Consider the following 23,301-nt stretch of genomic DNA (forward strand, 5'->3'; position numbering starts at 1 on the left):
ATCTTCATACTTTCGAAAATCTGGCTCTGAAAGATTAAAGCTCTTTTGAAAATTGGATTTAGGCTCTCTTGTCACCCAGGGCCAGATTTTAAATGGTATTTAGGCATGAAGTGGGATTTTCAGAACACCAAGGCACCTAAAGTCATTGATTTCATTGATTCATAGATTCCAAAGCCAGAAGGGACCATTGTGATCATCTAGTCTGACCTTCTGTATAACACAGGACATAGACCTTCTCCAAAATAATTTATAGAGCAGATCTTTTAGAAAAAACATCCAATCTTGATTGAAAAATTCTCAGTGATGGAGAATCCACCGTGACCGTTAGTAAATTGCTCCAAAAGTTAATTACTCTCACTGTACGCCATATTTCCAGTCTGATTTTGCCTAGCTTAAAGTTCTAGCCATTGTATGGTGTTATCCCTTTCTATGCTAGACTGAAGAGACCATGAAGGAATTTATTAACCTTCTTTTCGTTAAGCTAAATAGATTGAGCTCCTTGGGTCTGTCACTATAAGGCGTGCTTCCTAAACTTTTAATCATTCTCATGGCTCTTCTCTGAACCCTCTCCAATTGATCAACGTCCTTTTTGAACTGTTGACACAAGAACTGGACGTAGTCTTTTTCCTGTTTATGCATCCAAGAGTTGCATTAGTCCTTTTGGCACAGCATCACACTGGGAGCTCATGTTCAGCTGATTATCCACCATGACCGCCAAATCTTTTTCAGAATCACTGTTACCCACAATAGAGTTCCACATCCTGCAAGTATGTCCTACATGCTTTGTTCCTAGATGTAGACATTCACATTTAGCCATAGTAAAATCACATTGTTTGCTTGCGCCCAGCTTACCAAGCGATCCAGATCCCTCTGTAACCCTGTCCTCTTCATTATTAACTACTTCCTCATTTTTGTGTCATTTGCAAACTTTATCAGTGATGAGTTTATGTCATCTTCCATATCATTAAAAAATGTTAAATAGAGTTAGGATATGAACAGAACCCTCTTGGACCCCACTGGAAACATACCTGTTCCAAGACAATTCCCTTTAACAATTACATTTTGAGACCTAACCGTGAGCCAGCTTTTAGTCCATGTATTGTGTGCCATGTTATTTTTGTATCCTTCTAGTGGTTTAGTCAAAATCATAGAATCATAGAATCATAGAATATCAGGGTTGGAAGGGACCCCAGAAGGTCATCTAGTCCAACCCCCTGCTCGAAGCAGGACCAATTCCCAGTTAAATCATCCCAGCCAGGGCTTTGTCAAACCTGACCTTAAAAACTTCTAAGGAAGGGGATTCCACCACCTCCCTAGGTAACCCATTCCAGTGTTTCGCCACCCTCCTAGTGAAAAAGTTTTTCCTAATATCCAACCTAAACCTCCCCCACTGCAACTTGAGACCATTACTCCTCGTTCTGTCATCTGCTACCATTGAGAACAATCTAGAGCCATCCTCTTTGGAACCCCCTTTCAGGTAGTTGAAAGCAGCTATCAAATCCCCCCTCATTCTTCTCTTCTGCAGGCTAAACAATCCCAGCTCCCTCAGCCTCTCCTCATAAGTCATGTGTTCCAGACCCCTCATCATTTTTGTTGCCCTTCGCTGGACTCTCTCCAATTTATCCACATCCTTCTTGTAGTGTGGGGCCCAAAACTGGACACAGTACTCCAGATGAGGCCTCACCAATGTCGAATAGAGGGGAACGATCACGTCCCTCGTTCTGCTCGCTATGCCCCTACTTATACATCCCAAAATGCCATTGGCCTTCTTGGCAACAAGGGCACACTGCTGACTCATATCCAGCTTCTCGTCCACTGTCACCCCTAGGTCCTTTTCCGCAGAACTGCTGCCTAGCCATTCGGTCCCTAGTCTGTAGCGACGCATTGGATTCTTCAATCCTAAGTGCAGGACCCTGCACTTATCCTTATTGAACCTCATCAGATTTCTTTTGGCCCAATCCTCCAATTTGTCTAGGTCCTTCTGTATCCTATCCCTCCCCTCCAGCATATCTACCACTCCTCCCAGTTTAGTATCATCCGCAAATTTGCTGAGAGTGCAATCCACACCAAAAATCCATCCTGACATCCAAAAATGTCAGGCAGTACTAAGTCAAATGCCATAGAGAAGTCTATTATATCAGCACTATTGCCTTTATCAATCACAATTGTAATGTCATCAAAAATGATACCAAGTTAGTTTGACAGGATCTATTTACCATAAACCCATGTTAAATGACATTAATTATATTACTTTATTTCTTTATTAATTGAGTCCCTTATCAGTGTAACGATGCTGGTTCTGGCGGGACCCAACGGAGAGTGCCCATTCAGATCAAATAGCTTCAAGCAGGGCAGTTACAGCCCAAGGCTGGGGTTTCTGTGCACACCAGGGCAAAGCAAACCATCCAGACAGAGAAGACTTTGCTTTTACCCCACTGGCTAACCACAAGTCACACAAGCAATTCCCTTAGACATCAATATCTGAAGCAACCACCGAACTTGATCTGAGGTTAGAAAATTATTTTAACTTTGTTAAAAGGGTATTATCTAGACCATCCCTGACAGTGTTTGTCTAACCTGCTCTTAAAAATCTCCAAAGATAGAGATTCCACAACTTCCCTAGACAATTTATTCCAGTGCTTTACTACCCTGACAATTCAGAAGTTTTTCCTAATGTCCAACCTAAACTGCCCTTGTTGCAATTTAAGCCTGTTACTTCTTGTTCTATCTTCACAGGTTAATGAGAACAATTTACCTCCCTCCTCCTTGTAACAACCTTTCATGTACTTGAAAACTGTTATCACGTCCCCCCTCAGTCTTCTTGTCTCCAGACTAAACAAGCCCTTTCCCTCTCCCCCTCCCCCCCAGTCTTCCCTCATAGGTCATGTTTTCTAGACCTTTCATCATTTTTGTTGTTCTTCTCTGGACTTTCTCCAATTTGTCCACATCTTTCCTGAAATGTGGTGCCCAGAACTGGACACAATACGCCAGTTGAGGCCTAATCAGCGCAGAATAGAGCAGAAGAATGACTTCTTGTGTCTTGCTTACAACACTCCTGTTAATACATCCCAGAATGATATTTGCTCTTTGTTTTGAAACAGTGTTACGCTACTGACTCATGTTTAGCTTGTGACCCACTATGGCCCCAAGATCCCTTTCCACAGTACTCCTCCCTGGGCAGTCATTTCCCATTGTGTATATGTGCAACTGATTGTTTCTTCCTAAGTGAAGTACTTTGCATTTGTCTTCATGGAATTTAATCCTATTTACTTCAGACCATTTCTCCAGTTTGTCCAGATCATTTGAACTTTAATCCTATCCTATCTATCTAATCAATCGTCATCTTAGTGTCCAACTTGGTTCTGAGTGCTTACAGTTCACTGACAAACAAGGTATTTTTTTAAAGGAATTCCATATTTTTAACATAATTTACTGTGAAAGGCATACAGTTCCCTGCAAGCCAATAAGGTCTCGTTGGTACAAGGAAAGTCTTGAAAAGATTAACTCTACCATTCAGCTGAGATGAGTCCTTCTTTTTATGGAGAAAATAGAATATCACGGCTGTTTTCATCATTTTCATCGTGATAAAGGGCAGGCAAGTAGATTTTGTCAATCAGGTGTTTTAACTGTTCCAGAAATTTTGCTAGGTTCAGCTCTTTCCATCAGTGGAGACTGAATACAAAGAGCCAGATCCTCAGTTGGTCTAAATAATCGTAGCTCCATTGAGAGGTCTGCTGAGAGAAATTTGGAGGCCCGGTAAATTATGTTTTCCCCCTCCCCTTTCACCCTATAGTTAGATAGTTTTGCGGGGGCACTGAGCTCAGGACCTCAGTACAATTGTTCCACACCCTTCCCGCTCTCATCAGCCCTGTCTATTGATAATTCACACCAGCTGAAGGTTTGCCCAGTGAGAAGATTTGCTGAATGATGAGTTGCAGTAAGTTCCATTGTTTAAAAATGTTTAAAAATTTTACTTATTTTCCTCACTTTACTCATGTGAGTGGAACCCTTGACTTCAAAGGAATCATTCATGTGAGTAAATTTAGGCATTTTTATTTTATATATGTCTATATATGCAAGTTTATTTATGTATTAACTGTTTGCAGAATCAGGGCATTAGATGTTATTCATAGGATAAAGAAAAGGAGTACTTGTGGCACCTTAGAGACTAACCAATTTATTTGAGCATGAGCTTTCGTGAGCTACAGCTCATGCTCAAATAAATTGGTTAGTCTCTAAGGTGCCACAAGTACTCCTTTTCTTTTTGCGAATACAGACTAACACGGCTGTTCCTCTGAAACCTATTCATAGGATGTTATTCATAACAAAATAAATGGCTTATATTGAAGAGGGAGAAAATATAATTGTTGATTGCCCATGTTGATTAGACTTTGATACAAAATATTTAAGGCTGGGATTTTCAAAGGTGTCTGGGGGAGTTAGGCACCCAACTCCATTACATTTCATAACTCCTTTCGGATCCTTTGCAAATTCAAATCCAAATAGGGAGGGGGACTAAATTTAGGTTATGAAAAATGAAAAATCAGAACACCCAAAACAAGCAATCAAACAAAAATTCAGAACATTCACTGTAAAAGTCATTGATAGATTTCAAGGTAGGGACAACTTTTTCAAAAGTGGCTTCTAATTCTGAATGCCTCAAATTTGAGACCTCAGCATTAATCCATCTGTGAAGGAAACTTTTGGCCAGCAGTGGGAACCTGATATTTTTTTCTGAAGGTGTTTTAGAAACTCGGCATATTACAGTTTTGCTGTATTTGTGGGGCTTGCGGTCTGTTGTGTGGGAGTGAGGATACCTGGATTCTGTGCTGAGCTCTATTAGGGATGCGTAGAATAGCTGTTGTATCAAAGGACCAGGAATCAGTACACTTGGGTTCTATTCCCATTCTTTGAGGGGAGTTAGGATCGTGGTTTGAGCAGAGCAGGGGCTGAGAATCAGGGCTCCTGGGTTCTATTAACGGTTCTGGTCGAGAAGTATGTTCGAATGACTAAACGGGGAGAAGAAGTGCAGACTCCTGGCACAGCTGGTCAAAAATGTTTGAAATTCACAGTTTTGATGAAATTCTTCATCAGTATTTAAAATTCTGATAAAAAAGGGATGCATTTTCTGATTTTTTTTTTTTTTAGGAAAATTGCTTCCTTTTGTTCTTTGGTCCTCTCTGGCCCTGAGCTTTGCTGTAATTGGCACATTGCATGACCTTGCACACCTCAGTCTCAATTGGTCAAAGGAGGTTGCAACTGACTCATTTTCAACCACCCAAAATGAATGCTGGTTTATAGATGTAAATGGTTATTTATGCTCCAAAATTGAGTAGCTGTCCTCTGAACTGCAACTTTGTATAACATCCCCACTCCAACCTGGGACTTCAGCAGGCATAGAACCTGAGACTTTCTGCATAAAAAGAATTAAAGGTCCTCTTGCATTGTAGGAAGGAAATTGACAGGTACAAATCTCATGTGTTCAGTATTGACCTAAGTCTGCTCCCACTGACTCAGTGACAAAAATCCTATTGACTTCCTTCCTCGGGAGCAGAAATAGGCCTATACTGAGAACTTTTGAAAAGCTCACCCTATTTAGCAGGGATTTTCAAAAGAGACGATGGGGTTTTGTTCACTTCTAAAGGAATCACAGATTGTGCTGAATGCCTAACACCCATAGGTCTCATTTGAAAATGATTTGGCTCCTGAATCCTGAAGAATTTACAGGAAAAATGTTGTTTTTTCTGTTGAAATTTTTCAGGGTTTTGTCAAAAGGACAACCCTTGCCCCCCACACACACCCAGAAAACAACTTTGTATTTGAAAATTTTCAATTTAAAACAACAAAAATATCAATTAAAATAAAATCAATCTTGGGCTTTGGATGCTGACCGTGGAAAAAACATGTTTCATTGACAAAAACTAAAAATTGTGTTTTTCAAGGAACACCTGAAAATGGAATTTCTATCCTGAAAGTTTCTTTTTGGTCCAAAAAAAAGCCACTTTCCACTGGAAAAAAAGTTTCCACAGGAAAATTTAGGACAAGCTTAAATTCACCCTGTGAGCAGGAAGGCTCCAGAAATGTAATAGCAATAGGATATTTTCAGCCTTAAACCATTATTTCCTGCCTCTTTTAATTATCTGCTCTTCCTGTGCATCAAAATCATCTGTAACCCACAGAGCCACGGTTGTGTTTAATCAGTTTAATTTCATGTCTTCATTTGTTTTGGCAGGTAAAACAGCTGACCGCACTGGAAAAGGGCTATCACACCAGTGTGAAGGAATTTATTCTCCTGGGATTCCCTGGGACCTAATATTTGCAGATCTCGCTCTTTGTGCTCTTCCTTGTCACAGGAAATGTGGCTATCATAGTCCTAGTGGCAACCAGCCATCACCTTCGCACCCCAATGTACTTCCTTCTCTGCAATTTCTCCTTCCCGGAGGTATGGCAGACCACAGCTTGTATCCCAAAGACGCTTGCCAACCTTGTGTCCCAAAGCAAATCCATCTTCTTCGTCAGCTGTGTCCTACGAATATATTTTGTTTTCTCCCTAGGATGCACAGAGATTTTCTCTTGGCTGTCATGGCCTACGACTGCTATTTGGCTATATGCTATCCTTTGCTCTACAGCTCCATCCTGAACAGCACCTTGACTGCTCAGCTGGCTGTTGGCTCTTGGTTGTGTGGTTTCCTGGCTATTTCTGTCCCAGCATTTCTGATCACCAGGTTGTCCTTCTGTGCCCTAGTGTCATCCATCACTTTTTTGGGGACATAGCACCGTGGATAGTTCTTTCCTGCACAGATACCTACCTTATTGATCCGGTGGCCTTTATCATCTCCTTCATCTTCATCCTGGGCTCCTGTGTCATAACCCTGCTCTCCTACATTTACATCATTTCCACTGTCCTGACAATCCCATCAGATAAGGAATGGAGAAGGGCCTTTTTAATTTGCTCTTCCCATCTCACAGTTGTGATTATCTGGTTCGGTTCGACCATTTTCCTACATGTCAACCCTTCCATGCAGAACTCATTGGAATTGACCAAAATAGTCACCGTCTTGAATACTATTGTCACACCCCTGTTGAACCCTTTCATCTACACACTGAGGAACCCAGAGGTAAAAGAAGCCCTGAGACATGTATTCAGGGAAGCGATGTTTTTCAAAATGTGCTGGAGGTCATTGGCTGTCACAGAAAATGTGGTGAAAGAAAAATGAGTCTGCACATGGAAGATATACCAAAGTTGATAGGGTACTGAAAAAACAACAACAATCCCTGAGGGCCAGAAGTCTAAAGATAATTAGCTGCCCAACTCCAATGGAAATCAGTGTGAGTTAGGTGACTAAATACCTTTAACAATCTGGTCCTTAGTGTCTCACATCCTTGAACATTTACAGCCAGATTGTTAAATGTATTTAGGTGCCTAATGGGATTTTCTATGAGTTTTAAGGGCCTAGATACTTTTTAAAACCCCATTAAGCACCTAAATACCTTTCAAAATCCAGCCCTTATGCATTATTATCCTCTTACTTTGTATTTAATTTAAAATGAAACAAATTGCACATGTGCCAATTATTTATTTCTATTAAGGCCTGGGGAGAGGATAGAGATATCAACAGGCTTGGCAGAATTCAATTTTTATTTTTTATAATTTTGACAGAGAATATCAAGGTTTATTTGTGAGCATTTTTTAAAAAAAATATTGTCTATTTGTATTTTCACACTTGTGGGAAATTACTGTGGCATGTCAGACAACAAGGTGGGTCACAGAATAATTATTTAATGACAACTGGTTTTTTGGACCGTTTTTTGGGGGGGGGGGGCGGTTGACGTTCTGTGTGGCGAAACTGGCATTTCCTGACATTTACTGATAAAAATTTAACCCTTCCAAACCGAGGTAAGATAAACCCACAGGAACCTCAAATCAAGACCCCAGTGGATTTTGAAGGGGATTCAGAATAAAGTTCCGGTTCCAGTTACAGACTGGGTAAAAACCCAGATGGGTATTTTTGTAGGCTTCTTTTTTTCTTTGTTTTTAGTACACGGGCATTCCAAAATTTTGGAAAGATTGATTTCACACGGATTCTGCCGGTTTGGACTGAAAATATGTGAGAATAGCTTACAAAATTTTGATGATGTGACCCCGAAACGTTTCTGCTCCGTCCCCCCCCCCCCCCCCCGATCCAACCTCCCTTCCCGCGCTTCTCCCTGCGTGGGTTTCCCAGGGGCCATCCCCGTGGCGCCGGGCCGGTGTGACGACACAAATCTCAGCTCTCCCCTTTTGCACCGGGGGGCACCGGCCCTGACCTGCTCCCCACAGGCTCCTGGGGTCCGCTGGGTCCCATGAGGGGTCGGAGCTCCCCACCCCCGCCCACCCCGCCCTGCAGCTCCGCCTGCGGTTCCTTCGCACCCCAAGAAGCAGCTGCTGCAGCAGGAGCCGCCGCCTGTGAATCGGCCGAAGTTTCACGCCGACTCCCTTCCTCCGGGCGGGGAATTAGGCATCAGAGTTCAGTGCCGGGAACAACCAACCCGCCCCGTGCCCTGCTGGAGCCCTGCCCTGGCCTCAGCCCTTTCCCAGCCTACGGAGCGCAGCCCAGAGAGGCGGTAAATACCTGCGGGGGGAACGTGGCCTGTCCTGTGGCTGGGAGTTGCAGGCAGATGAATTCAGGCGAGGAGGGAGGCTCACCTGTCTGGCGGGGAGGGGGCGGGAATTAGCTGCTGGCCCAACTCCCCGGGGGCTTGGGTGGATTCTCCATCCTGGGCCATGTGTGAAGCCGGGCAGGAGGTTTGTCTAGAAATCTGCCTACGTTCCCTCCCCTCCCCCCGGCCCCCCAGGTGATCCCAGTCTCCCCGTCCCACCTTCCAGCTGGGAATTCTCCAGGGGGCTGGAGTGGTGGCCAGCAGAAACGAGGCTCGGAGAGTGGGGTTGGGAGCCCCTCTCGCTCACGGCAGCTCTGGCGTTCCTCGCCCCGATCCCACCCTCAGCTCCCCGCTCCTCCGCAGAGACTCCCTGCGCGCCTCAGAGCCAGATTTCTGCTGCGGGAGAAATCAACCGGCTGCCGCCCTCTTACCCCGTCGTAAGGCAGCAAATCCAAGGCCCAGGCTGAACGGCTCGGGGGCGTGGAGCAAGAACGCCGGGAGCCCCTGGGCACGGCCAAGGGCTGCATTTCACCCCCGTTGGGGTGGGGGGGTCTATGGCGACTGCTCCAGCCTGGGGTGAAAGCTGAGTAAATAGCAGGGCCGTGTCCCTGCCAAGAACGGCCAGGAGCTGGAGCCTGCTCCACAAACCTCTGCTTCTCTGCAGGGCGACAGTGGGGAGAAGGGCCTAGCCGGGTTAACAACCCCCCAGTGACCGAGCCGGCTCCCCTGCAACCCCTGTCACTGTTCCAGGGGCCCCCCCCAGGGGCTGGGGATAAAACCCAGCAGTCCTGGCTCCCAGCCCCCTCGTTCTAACGCACGAGTCCCTCATCTCCCTTCATTCCATCTGTCCGTCTGACCCCTGCACCTCTCCTTCCTTCCATCTGTCCATCCATCCCCATACATCTCCCTATGTTTCTCTCTCCATCCCCCAACTACCAGCTGTACCCCAGTCCCTGCCTGCCCCTCCCTGCGGGGGCTGGCGCAGTTGGGGCAGAGCCATGACTCTGATCTCAGGAGCTTGGGCCTGTGGGACTCCCTGCCACAGGACCTGGCTGAGCAGAGGGGTGGGGCTGGGGTCTCAGAGCCATCACTAAGTGTGTGTGTGTGGGGGGGGGTGTCAGGGCACCCTGTGGCCATCAGTTTCCATGGGAACCCCGTATCTCACCCCCCGACCTTCCCCTCACACAGATCCCCGACCCCGGAGCCGAGATGATGAGTTGCGGCCTCCTGACCAGCTCCAAGGAGCCGGGTGAGTCAGGGCTGCGGGGGACGGTGCTGTGAGGGGGAGGGTGGCCCCATGGCTGACGTGGCTCCTCCCCCGGTGCCCGTGGGGGGGCCTGTGGCTGACGTCCCCCTCCCCCCAGTGCCCCTGCACCGCAGCTCGGTGTCGGTGTTGATCCGAGGCTTTGTGGCGGACGTGGGCTGCCAGCTGCTCTGCAGGAACGAGGAGCTGGGGCCCGTGGAGGCCGTGTTCAAATTCCCCGTGGACGCCGAGGCGGCTGTCGACGCCTTCCAGGCCCGGCTGCGGGGGGCCTGGATCCAGGCCCAGCTCCAGGAGAAGAGACAGGTGCTGGGGGAGGGGGTCCCGGGGGGGAGAGAGGAGGGGACCGGGCTGGGGGGATCTCGGGGTGACCCCATCTCTCCCAGCAGGTGCATGAGCTGTACAGGGATGTGCTGGTCGGGGGGGCAGGGGATCTTGGGGGACGGGGATCTCGGGGTGACCCTGTCTCTCCCGGCAGGCACAGGAGCTGTATGGGGACGCGCTGGCCGGGGGCAGAGCTCATTCCTGCTGCAGCAGGAGGTGGCCGGGGGCGACGTGTTCAGCTGCTCCCTGGGGAATTTGCCCCTGGGGAGGAGGCGATGCTGACCCTGAGCTACTCCTGCAAGCTGCCGCTGGAGCATGACGGGGCCGCCCGCTACGTGCTGCCGACTGTGCTACACCCTCGCTACACGCCCCACGGTGAGACCCACAGATCCCCCTGCGCCTCTGCTACGTGCCCCACTGTGAGACCCACAGATCCCCTGTCCCCGCTATGCACCCCATGGTGAGACCCACAGATCCCCTACCACCATCACTGTGACACCAACAGACCCCCCCCCCCACGCGCCCCATGGTGAGACCCACAGATCCCCCTGTCCCCGCTATGCACCCCATGGTGAGACCCACAGATTCCCCCTCATACTCCCCTGTACCCCAGCTGTGTGCTTCCAGTCATGCTGTACCCCTTTTACATGCCCCATGTTGAGACCAGACCTTTAGGTGCCCTAGATCCCGCACAGCTCCCTGTACCACATAGCCCCCAGAACCCCAGCTACACACCCCACGGTGAGTGACCCTGCAGCCTGTACCCCCTGAAACCTCCATAGCCCCTTCTACGTACCACAGTGAAAGACCCACATAGCCCCCAAAATGCCCCATAGGCCACTACTGTGTTCCCTGCGGTAAGTGCCCCCCTCCAGGGTCTGCAGTCCCCGCCCCAGGGTATATGACCCACCCCAGCCATCCCGAAATCCCCTGATATCCCAGCCCAATACCCCCCCAATAACTCATACCCCCCATCCTCCCCCCACTCTCCCAGCCCCCGGCCCTTACCCCTGTGTCTCTCTCTGCAGGGTGGGATGGGGAGAACATCACCCAGGAGGTCCCATGGGTCCTCCAGGGGGAGCTGCCCTACACCCTGAGCCTGAGTGCCATGCTGCAGTCGCCCCACGGCATCGACCACGTGCTCTCCAACTGACCCCTCACCCCCCTGAGCTATACAGCCGGGAACCTAACCACTGCCCAGGTAAGGGCTCACCCGGACACCTGGGTCCCAGCCATCCCTGCTGGGAGGAGGGTGCTGGGGGTGGGGCAGGGGGAGGGTTCTGGGCTGAGGGGTGGGTTCCAAGGAACGGGGCTGTGGGTGGGGGGAAGGTCCCAGGGGGTGAGAGATGTGGTGTAGGGCGCGGGGTGGGTCCCGAAAGGGGGAGCCTGGGCCAGACTCTTTGGGTGATTGAGGGGGTGGGGGATCGAGCAGTGGGGGTGGGTCTCTGGGGGCAGTCATGGGGCTCTGAGGGGGCAGCTCACCAGGGCTCGACCCCATGCCCACCCCATTTGCAGGCTTGCCCCCATCTCCCCGCAGGCTCCCTGATGGGCGACCCGGCCGTGATGATGACCCTGCTGCCCAGAGTGCCCGAGGCGGTGCCGGCCCAGAGCCAGCCGGGGAGTTCGTCCTCCTGCTGGGCCGCTCCGGCAGCACGGCCTGCCCCATGGACGCAGAGACCTGTCCCGCCAGCGCATCAGCAGCACCAAGGGACGGCCAGGCGGGAGGCTGCGCTAGATGGGCCCGTGGGGCCGTGTCGGGGGAGCAGCCCAGGCTGGCTGGGCCCGTGGGGCTGACTCTCCATCCGTCTGTCTGTCCCCAGGAGACCCTGGTCCTGCTGTTGAAGAGTTTGCCCCTGGGCTGTTATTTCAACATCTGTGGCTTTGGGTCTGAGTTCGAGTCGTTCTACCCGTGAGTCTGAAGGGCAGGGAGGGGGCTGTCTGGGTTAGGGGGCAAGGCTGGTTAGCGGACAGAAAGTGTCTCTTGGTTAGGGGGCAGGGCTGGTTAGGGGACAGGGGTGTCGGTGGGTTAGGGGGCAGGGCTGGTTAGGGGGCAAGGGGTGTCGGTGGTTGGGGGTCAGGGCATGTCTGTTTGTTGGGGGCAGGGCTGGTTAGGGGACAGAGGTGTCGGTGGGTGAGGGGGCAGGGCTGGTTATGGGACACGGGTGTCGGTGGGTTTGGGGGCAGGGCTGGTTAGGGGACACGGGTGTCGGTGGGTTTGGGGGCAGGGCTGGTTAGGGAACAGGGGTGTCGGTGGGTTGGGGACACGGCTGGCTGGGGGCAGGGTGTCCCTGGCTCCGGCTGTCCCAGCCCCAGACCTGTCGGCGCCCCCCGCAGGCAGAGCGTGGAGAATACCCAGCAGACCAAGGCCGAGTCCCTGCAGCGCCTCCAGCTGCTCCAGGCTCACCTGGGGGGCACCGAGATCTTGGAGCCGCTACGAGCCATTTACCGCAGCCCCTGCCGGGACGGGCACCCATGCCAGGTGCCGGGGCGCCGGGGCCAGCCGGAGGGGCATCCTGGGGCAGGCTTGGAGAGTGATTGTGGGGCCGAGGGGTAATGGGGGGGGGGGTCTCAGAGAGGGATGCGGGCCTGCGGGGACAGACTCACAGACTTTCAGGACAGAAGGGACCATTGTGATCATCTCATCAGGCCCCAGCTCCTCGCCCGCCACCCCCCGCCCCCCTTGACACTGCTCAGCCCCTCGCTCCCCCCGGGGACAGCCCCACCCCTCAGGCTGAGTCACCGGCACCCCCGAACCCTGAGTTACAGGCGTCAGGTCACAGCGACTCCCCCAAGTTGCTCCGGTTCAAACCAGTGAGTGCCCCAGGCTGCAGAGGGAGACCAACCCCCTCGGGTCTCTGCCAGTCTGAGCCAGGGGAAAATCCCTTCCCCACCCCACCCGTGGGGGTCAGCTTGCCCGGAGGATGGGGGCGAGACCCCCCCCAGCCAGCCCCCTGGGAAGGATTCTCTGCAGTAACTCTGAGCGCCCCCCCACTCCCAGTGCCCCGCTGCCGCCCATGGGGTGTTTGCTCCCAGCTGTCGCTGTGGGCCATACGCCATTACAGGCCCCTCCTTGCCCTCCCTCCCCCCCCCGCCCCGCTCCCCTCGGAGGCTGTTCAAGGGGGAGATCCTGGGAGAGGGGATCGGAGAGGGGCTGGGGGCCCTGGGGGGAAGCCTGAGCGGGGCCAAGGGGTTGCTCGGAGTGGGCCTGGGGCTCTGGGCCAGATGGGGGGCTGGTGCCTCTGGGGGTGTGAGCAGGGCGTGGTAGGTAGCAACCGTGGGGGTGGGGGTACCTCTGTATAGAGCTGGGAGGGGCAGCGCTTTGTGCTGTGCCCAGCTCTGGGGGGTGCCCTGCAGCCGGGAGGGGCAGGGAGGTCACTGGTGGGGGGTCAGGAGGGAGCTCCTGGAAAAGTGCCCACAGCAGTCAGTGGGTTCTTGTCTCCAGGGGCCGGTGAACAGGTGATGGGTTGGGGTCATGCCTCGGGGTTGGGGGTCACAGAGATAGGGGAGGTCAGCAGTCCCCGTCTGTCAGCCCCTCAGGGGAGATCTCTGGGAGGGGAGGGATGGGGCTGGGGGTCTCTGGGAGGGTCAGTGGGGCAGACTCTGCATGGGGCTGCTCCCGTTCCCAACAGGGAGGGGGTGTCTCCAAGGGGGTTGGGGTCCCCGGCTCTGACAGCGTCTCTCCCCCGCTCAGCTGTTCGTGTTTACGGACGGGGAGGTAGAGAACACCCAGGACATCATCGCAGAGGTGCAGCATCACCGGGGAACCCACAAGTAACTGGGGGTGCCTAACCCCATTAGCATTGCCATCATGTGGATCCCCACCACCATAGTGCCCAGCATCTGCCCAACACTTTGCCTCACCCTGCCTCCCAGCCCCGCCAGCATGGGGAGCCCCCCAGTCCAGCCAGCCCTACTGGCCCCCCTCCAACTGCCCTGCCCCCACCCAGCACTAGATGGGCCCCACCAGCTCTGCCCCTCCCCCTCCGGTCTCTGCCCCACCCCTCAGGTGCTTCTCCTTCGGCATCGGGGACGGGCCTCCACGGCTCTGGTCAAAGGCTTTGCCCGGGCAGTGGGGGGCAGCGCCGAGTTCATCACCGGCCAGGACCACGTGCAGCCCAAGGTGAGAACCCAGCAATCCTGGCTCCCAGCTCCCCCATTCTAGCCTACTAGACCCCACTCCCCTCCAGAGCTGGGGACAGGACCCAGGAGTCCTGGCCCACCATGTTTGTGCCGGTCCCCCGCCAGGTGCCTCAGTCTCTGAAGTGGGCCCTGCAGCTGGCGGTGACCGGGATCTCACTGAGCTGGGATCTGCCCCCTGGGATCCAGGCGGAGGGCTGCACTGGGACCCCGAGGTGATCTTTGCTGGGCAGCGGTGCCTTGTCTACGCCCAGCTCCGCGGGCAGCCCCAGGTGGGAGAGCGAGGTCCCCCAAACTGGGGTGCCCCCAGGGCTCAGGGTCAGTGACTGAGGCAGGAGCCCCACAGTCCCCTCCTGGGCGATAACTTTGGCCCCTAACGATGGCCATTGGCTGGAGCTCCCTGTGCTACCCCAGCCCCATTGTTCTGAATGGGGAGAGTTCACTCCGACCCCTAATGATGGCCATTGGGCTGCAGGTCTCTGTGCTACCCTAGCCTCATTGATTTCAGTTGGGATTGTTAACTCTGACCCCTAACGATGACCATTGGGCTAGGGTTCTCTGTGTTACCCCAGCCCAATTGATCTGTGTTGGAATTGATAAATCTGACCCCTAACAATGGCCATTGGGCTGCGGGTTTCTGTACCAGCCTGGCTGCATTGATCTCAGGGCAGGTCTACACTATAAGTTTTCATCGGTGGAGCTGCACCGCTGTAGCACGTCTGGTGAAGACGCTCTAAGCCGACAGGAGAAGCTCTCCTGCCGATGTAGCACTGTCTGCACGGGGGGCTAAGGTCAGTGTAACTATGCTGCTCATGGGTGTGGATTTTTCATGCCCCATAGCGATGTAATTCTACCAAAGTATGTAGTGTAAACGAGACCTCAGTGGGGATCGATAATTCTGACGTCTAATGATAGCCACTGGGCTGGAAGTCTCTGTGCTACCCCAGCCCCACTGAGCTCAATGGGGATTGTTATCTCTGGACCCTAATGACGGCCATTGGGCTTACTAAGCCAGCCTCCCAACTGGTGTTCATTGGGTGTATTTGCCCCCTTTGTTCTGTAAGCTGGGTCTGAGGGGTCCCAGGGCATCTTCTCCCCCCTTGCATTCCACCTCTGACCACCTTTCTTTCCCCACAGCCCCCAGACATTCCCATGGGGGGCATCACCCTTCAGTACCGCATCCAGGACCAGACCTACAAGGAGACGCCGCAGTTCTCCCTGCAGCCACAGGATGGAGACAAGTGACAGCAATGCTCCCCTGGCTCCCATCCCCCACCCCAGGCAGCTGGGTCCTGACCCCCCATGTCCTCACCCCAGCAGAACAGAGACAGGATGGGACCAGCCCCCCTTCTGTGACCACTAGACCGCACTCCCTTCCCGGGGCCAGGATAGAACCCAGGAGTCCTGGCACCCACCCACCCCCATCCCGCTAGACCCTGCTCCCCTCTCCGTAGCGGCTGGAACCCAGGCGTCCAGGGCTGACCCCGTGAATCTCTCTCCCTGGCACAGGCTGCCCGTTCACCGGCTGGCCGCCAAGTCGCTGCTGCTGGAGCTGGAGGGGGCCGTGGGCGCGGGGTCGGAGGGGGACGGGCGCCGGGCTCTGGAGGCCAGCCTGAGCTCGGGGGTCGTCTGCTCCCTCACAACCTACGTGGGGGTGGACATGGAGCGGGGGCAGCTGGTGAGGTGGGATGTCCCGCTGGCAGGTAACCCCCAAAGGGGCTGGGGCTCCTGGCGCCGGGGGGGACCCAGCATGTGGGGGGAACTCAGGTGAGAGGGGGAACCTGGCACTGGGGGCGGTACAAGGAGGTGGGGGGAACCTGGCGCCAGGGAGGGATCCCAGCACAGGGGGATCCCAGTGTAAGGGGGGGGGGCCCAGAAGGGGCATGCGGGGGGGCATCATGTTTATGGGGTAATGTCCCTTTGCCCCTCTCCCTGCCCCCCTGACTCCCGGGGGCTGTGCTGCCCCCTCCCTGCTCCAGGGTGACGGCGACCCCAATCCCCATACCTCCGGGGCATGGGGAGAGCAGGGGCACTAGCATGGTGAGACGGGTTTGTAGCACCGCCCCCCACCCCAGCCAGAAGAGAGGGGTCTGTGCCAGACAGACGGACAGAAGTAGACAGGCATGCGGAGACCCAGAGTCAGACAGGGACAGAGACCGAGAATCAGCCGACAGACCCAGACGGGGACAGGACGGAGAGACGCAGAGAGAGAAACAGACCCAGTCAGACAGACAGACCGTCCCGGACAGATGCAGGGACAGGAGGGGCGGGCACATTGCTGTCATGAGCAGACCTGGCTAGTAGGGGCCTCTCGCCCCCCAGCATCCTGCCCTCATCCATGGAGTGCAGCACCCACCCCTGCATCCCCTGGGGCTGGAGGAGGGGTCCTGGCTGAGGGGAGAAGAATGGGGCTGTGGGGACTGGATCTGGGGGTCACAGCCAGGGGGGAAGGGGCAAGAGCTGGAGATCCTGGCTGTGATGGAGCTGCGGGGAGAGGAGGATGGGGCTGGGTGTGGGGGGGTCCCAGCTCGGGGAAAGGGGCTGGGGGGTATGGAGGAGGGGTCCCAGCCGTGCGTTGGCTCTAAGTGTCTGGAGGGGGGGCGGAATTCTCTTCCCTCCCTTTGCTTCTCTGGGTCTGTTTGCGTGTCCGTCTGTCTCTGTGTCTGTCCATCTGCTCCCTAAATTTCGATTTCATCATGGACTATACGGAAATGATAGACTGGGTCTCGATAGACCCCATCTGCGAGCGGCCGGCGAGCGGAGTGCGCCTGGACGAACCGAACCAGCGCAGCGTCTTCGGGCGCTTGTCCCGTGACTTGGCTGCGGCACGTGAGTACCTCTGCCCCGCATGCCTGCAGCTCCCAAAGTCCAGCGCCGGCCATCTCCTCCCTCGCAAGCGCCTGTCCTGGCTCCGTGGCCTCCCAAAGCTCAGCCGGGGGGCCCAACACAAGGGCAGACCGTCCTGCAATCAGGGGGCCCCACCGGAGACGGCACCCCAGAACGGTGAAGGGGGCTGGGAGTCAGGACTCCGGGGGTGGGCCAATGCCAGGGTGACGCTTCATCGGGTTAGAGACCCATGTGCCCTGAAGGTCACGGAGCTGTGCCAGTCTTTAAAAACGACATAGAAAACGAAGGAAATTCCTGGGTGAAAAACCTTTGTGTCGCTGAGGAAGGGGGAATTCTTGGCTGTTTTTTTTAGTGTCATAAAGCAAATTATCTCGAAAGAAAATGACTAAAAAAATAAGGAAACCCCCAGGCAAAAAACTCTGTGAAGGTGGAATTTGGGGTGTGAGTTTGTGTCAGTGAGCTAAGGGGGTGTGTGTGGGGCGGGGATCAGTAGTTTCTCGTAACAGGAATGTCCCTGAGCAGTTTTCTCTGAAATAAAGCCAGAGGGAAATTCCCAGGCAAAAAAACCTTGTGAAGCTGGGTCTGAGCTTGGAGGTTTGTACAGGCGAGTTCAGGGGCAAAAGTTTTTCTTGGCACCTTCTGGTTTATAAACAAAGAAACCCACGAAAGGCAGAAATTTTAAAGTGAAGGTTACCTTAAAAGGTACCTTTAAAGTGAAGGTTACCTGCATTTGGAGAGTCTGGAAATACAAAGTGACTGTAGCCCAGATAACTTTAACTCTGCCCCGTAACCCTGGCCCATGCATGGCTATAATACGATATAGACTCTGACATCCCATCCCCCGCTAGCCCTTTAGACTCTTGTGTCTCTCTGCGGATGTAGGTCTGTATCTCAGGTTGTAGTGGGGGATAGTCCCGGGGACCGACTGTGTTTGAGAAACACCGTGAGGTTGTGGAATTAATGCCTGGGCAGGAACAGTCACAGGGAGTTGGGTGCCCATCTCCGATTGAAAGTTAATTGTCATCCCATGGGTGCAAGAAGGGGCAGAGTTAAGGATGTCTGTAGTGGGGTAAAGTGTGCAGAGGAGCAGGTTAAGGACACCCATGGAGGGACAGAGTTAAGGCCACACAGAGGGTGACAGTTAAGGTTGTTGGCTGTCCCCCAGCCTGGACAGGCCATGTCGCTGTTCTGTACCCACAACCCTGTGCCAGCCCCATCTTCCTGTGTCTCTCCCCAGAGCAGGCACCGGAGGAGTCTCCCTTGCTGAGGCTGGTGTCTCTGCAAAATGCCGACGTCTCGTGGAACCTGGACCCCTGGCTGGCTGCTGTGCTGGGGGTGAGTGAGACCGATGCCAGGGGGAGGATACCCAGTGAGGTGAGCGGGGGTGCAGAGGAGAGGGGAGAGATCAGGGACAGGTGCCATGGGTTGGGCCTGTTCTCTGCTCCCAGATGAGATTGGGGGTGACCCAGTCGGGGGCGGGGGGTAGTCTGAGGGTGACTGGATTCTAGGACTCCTGAACCTGGAGCCCAGTGGGCGAGACTGGCCCAGATCGGGGGGCTGGGAACACCCTAACGGGATCGGAGCATTGGATCGAGGGGGCCCAGGGCCAGATGGAGGCGCCCAAGTTGGGCCCTGTCTCAGGCCATCTCTCTACTCCCTGGACATGGCACTGGGCATCTGGGTAGAGGGTCCACTGTGCTGGAGCGGCGGTGATAGGAACCCTCTGAGTCGGGGTGGGGGGATGGAGTGGGGGGGTCCCAAGGGAAGGGGGAGGGCTGGGTGAGGGATGGAGGTCAGGGGAGTGGGCCAGGCTGGGCGCTGACTCAGGCTGTCTCTATCCTGCCCCCCACAGGACGTGACCCCCAGCATCTGGGCTACGGTGCTGGCCATGGTCTGGCTGCACGGCCAGGGCGTGGGGCAGTGCGACGAGTCGAGCTGCTGGAGGCCAAGGCTGTGGGCTGGGTGCGGGACTGAGCAGGTGAGAGGGGGCCTAGGGGGTGGGGGGCAGGGACAGGATCCAGGGTCTCGACCCTGAGAGCCCCTGCCCCATGGGGCCCCTAAGCCTGGGCCCAAGGAACCTCCATCCTCATGCCCCTGTCCCCACGGCCCAGAGCCTTGAGCCTGCCCCCCATGCCCCATAGCCCAGCCCCCTTCAGGGCCCTGAGAGCCTGTGCCCCATGGGTCCCAGGGCCCCCATTCCTGAGATTCCTGCCCCCGGGGGCCCCACAGCCCAGCCCTCGAGAGCCCCCATCCCCAGCCTCTCCCCATCCCAATCCCAGCACCCTTTTGGGGTTTCCGTGCCCCGCCCTTTACTTCCCAGGTTCCCAACCCCCACGCCAGTCCCCCACATACTGTGAGCTCTGTTCCCTTTGCCCCCAGGCCCTCCCCTTGTTCCCCGGGCTGGTGTCTCTCCAGTGCCCCCCTCTCATTTCAGGGGCCCAGCTGAGCGAGTCCCTGGAAGCTGCCAACGCCCTGCTGGGCTGCATCATTGGCCCTGCCATCTTCGGGCTCTGAGCCCCCTCCCCAAACTACCCTGGGCGTCCAACTGGGAGCCCGAGGGCCAGCAGGGGACACTGGGTGCAGACCCACTTGGCTGGCCTGTGCCCAGCCCGGAGCAAAACCCCAGCCGGGATCCCACCACTGCCACCAATTCGGATGCATCTGCCTCCCGCTGGCTGAAGAGGAGCGATGGCTTCCCCCCAGCTTCACCCCACTCCGACCCACTCTTGTGTAACCCCCACGATGCTCACAGCCGCCGCCTCCTCTCTGCATTGTGGGGAGTCTTCGGGATCGCCTGCATCAATGTTGCACATCTCTTGGCTTTTTACAAATGACTGAGGGGTCCCTCTGTAAACAGCCCCTGGCCCCCACCCCAGAAGTGGCTGCACTGACCTCACCCTGCCTGAGCCATCCAGTGTCAACCTAGTCCCATCTGCACGGAGTTCAGCTACTGGACAGCCAGCCAGACCAACCGGATCTTTGCTTGTCCAAACACGACCTCCTTTTGTCGTAATGGCAGTTTTCTCTTCGCTGGACAATCCTGAACGCAAACACGAGCACAGTGATTGGCTTAATTCTTCATTTCCTCTCTGCCTAGGTCCAGACTAGAGCTGGTCAGTCATTTTCCAGCTGAACAGTGCTGTGTTGGCAAGTGCAATTCTGTGGTGAGGGCTGAAAGGTGGAATCAGGCAGCAGATGGAGGAAGCTTGCCCCGTGCTGCGTGTTGTGAATCCCTCCCCGTTCACCAGCTGCTGAATTCTCTACCACAGGAAGAAATGCTTCAAAACCTGACCGTCCATCTCGACGGTTAATGCTCACGCTGTGTCCATCCTGGGCAGCACCGGGCCCTTCTCAGGACATCCTGGGACTCAAGCAAAAGATGAAAGACCTCAGCTGGTTAATTCCCTGGAAAGAAAGTGCTATTTTTATCAAGAAACTGCAGGAACATAAGGAAGAAGCAAACAGTTTTCGCACTTCATGTTAGCCAGCACTGACCTCCTTTGAACAGCTTTCAGCATATGACTCTGTGCTGGGTGGTGTCCCTATTTCAGCCTTTCCGTGTCTGAGAAGGCAACTCAATAAATTCAATTTACAGCCACATTGTGCAGCGACTCCAGGGAAGGATTAAGATACCAGGTAATGGATTAATTGCCTTAAGGCCTGAAGGAATGCTGCCCTGGGACTGAGATTTCCCCAAAGGCCAGATGGAATTCAGAGATCTTAATTCTCACTTCCCGCTGTGAATAGTGGAACTTCAGTACCAGCAGTGACACCCTGGTCCATTGAAATCAAAGGCGGTTTTGTCTTCGACTCCAACGGGCACAGTATTTCAGCCCATATTACGAGGCTTTTGCAAATTAAACCCTGTGGCTGGGATTTTGGAAGAAGTGGTTGAGGCACCCAGTTCCAGGGGATTTGTCCTCTTTGAAAATCCCAACCTATTATCCTGTTCCAAACCCAATGAAGTCAGAGGAAAGGCTCTTTTCAATGGGAGCTGGTTCCCCAGCTCTCTCTGAAACTCCAGCCGGAGTAAGTCTTTCCAGTGGTCTTTAGATAAACTCCGTTGGTAGCAGCTGATTGCCTAGCTCCCTTCGGCGCCTTTGGATATCCCAACTTCTAGCTGACTCCAGTGGACTTTGAAGCAGAGCCAGTCTGTATACCTGAGCCTTTAGATAGATAGAAAATCCACACACAGAATAACAAAATAAAAGCATACGACCATCTGTACTCACACATATGTGACCATAAACAGCCTCACGTACTGTAGCACACCCATTAATGTATGAACCCTCCAGCCTGTAATGCCCCATCCGTTCCTGTCTGGTCCTGGGTCCGAGGTCCTCTCCTTGGCTCTGGCTGGGCTTGGCATGCTAGCGACGAGAGCAGGGGACTGGCCCATGGCGTTCCCGGGTTCTGTTTTGGTTCCTGGAGGCAAATGTGGCCTAGTGGGTTGAGTAGGGGGGACTGGGACTCAGGACTTCTGGCTTCTACTGTGGTAAAAGCATCACAGAGAAACCATAATAAAGACAAGAAACCGATGTAAACACACTGAGTATAGCAGGAGTCACCCGTCAGTCTTATGGGGCCCCAGCAGGTCAGAGTCTTTCCAATGCTTCCACCAGCCCACAAGGTCCTGTCCGAAGATGGGTCCGAGTCAGTTCAAGCTCATCCTTTCAGAGCAAAAGTCCTTTCTTTGTTTCCTCATTTCTGGAAAAGCCAGCTTGACCCAATGTGTGCGAACCCCCCTGAGGGCGTGGAACTTCTGTTGAGCGGATCAGTCTGCGGTGGGGTGTCTACACTGCATTGTAAACCCAGGCTTGTGGACTCGGTGTTTCCAAGCCCGTGCTTGAGTGTCCACGCTTCATTGGAAGCCTGGGTTTACAGTGCTGGACCTGGGTCTTGGTTAGCTGTGCTAACATGTCCATACTGCACTGTGCAGACTTGGGTCTGCGGCTTGACCCGCGTCCACACTGCACAATGACAGGGCTTGGACCCGAGTCTCAGTGGGAGTCAGGCTCTGACCCATCCCCCGAGCAGCATCCTAGGACCCTGGCCCTGAGTGCTTCCTGCGCTGAGTCAGACTGACCTGTGTGCATGCAGAAGGGGGCCTTGGGCTCAGACATGAGTCAGAGCCCGGGCATAGGGTGCAGTGTAGACATAGATGGTGAGTTGCTTTGCTTTACTCACCCCTCCCCTGGTATTTTTGGTTCCTGGAGGAGCTGGCATAGCCCTCCCCCATGGAGTTATGTACAATTCCTGGCCCACAATGATACATAAACTTAATACAGTGTGGTCACCAAAATATTGATGGGGTGCGCTATCTAAGACTGGCCTGCAGAGAGTATCCCAGTGATGCACCGGATTGGGGAACATAGGGATGAGAATTGAACTCAGCACCCATCACCTAATTATAGCGTGACCTTGGGTAAGTCACTTCATTGCTTTGTGCCTCAGTTTCCCCTTTGAAAAATAGGGATGAGGATGATATTCCCACTTACAGCTGTGCTATGAGATAACTTGAAAAATACTTGGGAGTCAGATACGACAGTGCTGGGTGAGGTATAATGCCTAGGGTAGATACATGAAGGGTAACATCTTGGTCAGTTACTGAAGCAGAAATCGTTCTGAGCAAGAAACTTCACTTATCAAATGTATATTTCACACCTCCTCTTGGAATAAATCCTTTAATCTTTGCGTCAGCGAGAGTAAACTTAGACCATCCCTGACAGGTGTTTGTCCAACCTGGTTTTAAAAACCTCCAGTGACGGGGATTCCACAACCTCCCTTGGAAACCTGTTCCAGAGCTCGATTACCCTGAGAGAGAGAGAGAGAGTTTTTCCTAATATCCAACCTGAATCTCTGTTGATGCTTCTCCTCCCTTCAGTGGCAATGGAGAAAAATGGATCACCGTCCTCTTCAGAACAGCCCTTCACTTATTGGAAGCCTGTTGTCGGGTCCCCCTCAGTCTTCTGGTCTCAAGGCGAAACATGCCCAGTATTTTAACCTTTCCTCACAGGTCAGGTTTTCTAACTCTTTGGTCATTTTTGTTGCTCTCCTCTGGACTCTCTCCACTGTGTCCACATCTTTCCTTC

General features: G+C 53.8%; 2 pseudogenes; both read left to right on the top strand.

The window, feature by feature from the left end:
* Positions 1-6,371: 6,371 nt before the first annotated feature.
* Positions 6,372-7,589, top strand: LOC140897627 (olfactory receptor 287-like; annotated as a pseudogene).
* A 1,044-nt stretch (positions 7,590-8,633) lies between these two features.
* On the top strand, positions 8,634-22,909 carry LOC140897501 (von Willebrand factor A domain-containing protein 5A-like; annotated as a pseudogene).
* The last annotated feature ends 392 nt before the right edge of the window (positions 22,910-23,301 follow it).

This window comes from Lepidochelys kempii, chromosome 14, assembly GCF_965140265.1.
Source record: "Lepidochelys kempii isolate rLepKem1 chromosome 14, rLepKem1.hap2, whole genome shotgun sequence".
Taxonomy (NCBI): domain Eukaryota; kingdom Metazoa; phylum Chordata; order Testudines; family Cheloniidae; genus Lepidochelys; species Lepidochelys kempii.